The sequence below is a fragment of the Aulostomus chinensis genome, chromosome 1 (assembly GCF_037954235.1).
Source record: "Aulostomus chinensis isolate RoL2024-O1b breed Wild chromosome 1, RoL_Achi_v1.0, whole genome shotgun sequence".
In the NCBI taxonomy this organism is placed as follows: domain Eukaryota; kingdom Metazoa; phylum Chordata; class Actinopteri; order Syngnathiformes; family Aulostomidae; genus Aulostomus; species Aulostomus chinensis.
In genome coordinates this window covers 29,381,265-29,384,247 of record NC_141320.1, presented here as the reverse complement: position 1 = coordinate 29,384,247, position 2,983 = coordinate 29,381,265, and the positions used below count along the sequence as shown (strand labels likewise).

The 2,983-nt window shown below is 46.2% G+C and overlaps 1 non-coding gene across 1 annotated transcript; it reads right to left on the bottom strand.

Moving 5' to 3' along the window:
* Positions 1–326: 326 nt before the first annotated feature.
* Positions 327–408, bottom strand: trnal-aag (transfer RNA leucine (anticodon AAG)). The gene has a single exon. It is a non-coding gene; the product is annotated as a tRNA-Leu (tRNA).
* Between the last annotated feature and the right edge of the window lie 2,575 nt (positions 409–2,983).

Below are 2,983 nucleotides of genomic sequence, written 5' to 3'. Positions count from 1 at the left end.
TGGTGCCAGCTTGGGCACCACTTTAACCTGGACCCCTGGAAGATCTTCTCCAGGAACTCGCCTTTTTCGGTCGAAACAGCGTGAAACTTCAAGTAAAGAATTAAAATGATTTCATTCACAATGAAGCCTCTGTCAAAAAACAAAGGAACAACTGACTACCTCCCCATTGACTTCACCCTGATAACATGGTAGTCAGAGTAGTGATGCTCAGGTCTGTGGACTCAGAGGAGGGTTCTTCTTTTGGTCACAGGTTTGAAGACCTCAGTGGAAGAGAGAGGAGCGGCAGTAAGAGACCTGCCACACCTCTCCAGTGACCTGGGACATGATGGCAGTGGTGGGATTTGAACCCACGCCTCCTCAGAGACTGGAGCCTTAATCCAGCGCCTTAGACCGCTCGGCCACACTACCTCACTGAGCTGTTCTCTGAGTTGGTCTGCTAAAGGCATGTTGAAGAGGAAGTAACATCATGATATAAAACTTATTCTGAAGGGGGACTCCTTTCCTCCCACGGTCACAGGAAGTGACGACAGCGCCGCTAGAAGCAGGAAAGAAATGGTAAAAGGACTCAGTTTGTACAGAGCCTTTCTACCTCAGCAGCCCTCAAGGAGCTGAACAATGTCCTCTCATTCACACACACTCACACACTGATGCTGAAGGCTGCCATGCAAGGAGCCAACCTACTCATCAGAAGTATTGAGGGGTTCAGTATCTCACTCAAGGACACTTTGACATGGTCACTGGAGAAAGTGAGGATCAAACCAGCCACCCTTTGGTTGCCAGACGGCCACGCCACTCCTGAGTCATGTGACCTGGATAAGATGGTGAACTACAGCTGATCGCCATGCTAGCAAACCCCTTTTGTTTGGTTTGGTTGTTGTTTAGTGACTGTGGATGAATACACAGGAGAAGTTGAGCATAAATTTGTGTTCCCTGTTCACTTGAATATATGCAGGAGTGTGAGGTGGAAATAATACTTGGAGGAGAATGAGAGTTCAGTCTCAGCGCTATGACCTGTGCTGACACTAAAACATGTCAGCCCACAGAACAAAGATGGCAGTCCTCTGGGAAAGCAGGTACACCACACATACATGAAGAAACCCTACAGGAAACAAATATGTTGCCAGAGACTTTTACTCTGTTTTTGTTGTTTACCAAAGTACAGGATTGGAGGGAGACTGATGGTCGCTGTTTGGGTTTTTGGAAAACAAGGAGGCTGTGGGTTCAAGCTGGATTCTCAGAGACTATTTCCCCAACCTCTACATTGGCATCTACACTGTCATCCAGTCATGTGACTGAAGTCATCCAGTCACGTGACTGAAGTCATCCAGTCACGTGACTGAAGTCATCCAGTCACGTGACTGAAGTCATCCAGTCACGTGACTGAAGTCATCCAGTCACGTGATTGAAGTCATCCAGTCATGTCAGTGATGTCACTTGGCAGGACTCTCACTGCCATCACATTCCAGAAAAGAATCCAGACTCCACCTGTGGCTCCATGATAACTGATGGACCTCTGGTTGGAGGCTGGACGATGATGTTTGGACTGGAAGGAAAACTCCTTGTCCAAATTCCATTGTGTTCAAGTTTAAAGTCCCACAATAAGAAGTAGCTGAATCTGACAGGTGAAGGTTTGGAACTACAAGATGGTGATGTTTTCTTGACTTGATGCTCTGACTGTCAGGGTAGATGACAGCTTCTTCTGCTGCTGCATCTGAGTGGCTAGGATTGGAGGTTTTACCCTCCAAGGTTGTTTGGTTCCAGGGGAAATTCTAAAATTCCAGTCCCCAACCTTGGCTGTTCTGAAACTCTTCTCCTGAATCACTCCTGAGCTGCAGCAAGAACAAATACCAGTGCCAACCAGATCAACTTCATGGCTGCTAACAGCCTCAGACACTTGATTTCCATCAATCTGGAGCCAAGAAGGCCCTCACCTGTGGTTCTCCTCCAGGAGGGTCCAGGTTCTGCCATTGTGGTTCCTTGTGCCACTGCCAGAGAGCCTCAGCTGCACACTGCAACATTTCAACAGGAGATTGACATTCCTTCAAATGTCCTGACATCTGATTCCAATGGTTCTGTTCCATCTTTATATTTTAAATCAATCACACAATGAAAGCTGCCTCAGCTGGTTTAAGAGAGAGAACAAGCTAAGAGATCTGAAACCAGTAAAATATGCTTTTCTGTGTGCAAACTAGTGAGGGGCATGGAAGGATATTTTACCACCAATACAGAACCCAGACTTTAGTCATGTGATGAGATGGAGTCTCTGATAATGAAGTTAATGGACAAAATGTGACTTGAAAGAAAACACATTTCTTCAGCAGACTTTGATCCAACATTGAAGTTAGATTTTGGTGGCTGCTCCATGTTGGAGGAAACCAGGCGATGTTGGACCGTCACAGGGAAGCTCCTTTGCCTCCTCTGCTGCCAGTTCAACCACTCACTCCCCTCAGTGGAGAGCAGCTTCAACTGGGTTTGGAATTTACCATTGTGGATGCATAGGAATGTGGAGAAAATGTCCTTTGTCAGAAGTGGGATTTGAACCCACGCCTCCAGAAGAGACTGCGACCTGAACGCAGCGCCTTAGACCGCTCAGCCATCCAGACAGACACTTAGATGCAGACTGAATTAATTCATTGACAAAGTAGAATTTTTTCCACAGGAGCTACTGGCTCCTTATTTGTTGCATTTATTGTTAACATTAAACACACAGTCTGAGTTCATGGCAGTAAGAAATGATTTTCATTTTTCTAAAGGACAAGAAATGAACCAGAACATTTGAACCACATTGCATCTCTTGATCAGTTTGTTACATGGGACACATTCCAGACAGGAAGGTCCCACCAAGACTTGAACTGGGATCACTGGATCCAGAGTTCTCTCCCTTCCACCCTGGAACCAAACACAAGGAGGAGGTTCCTCTAAATACAACTTGACATCACCTGCAATCAACCTGTTGCTATGTGGAGGTTCATCTTGCTCTTGT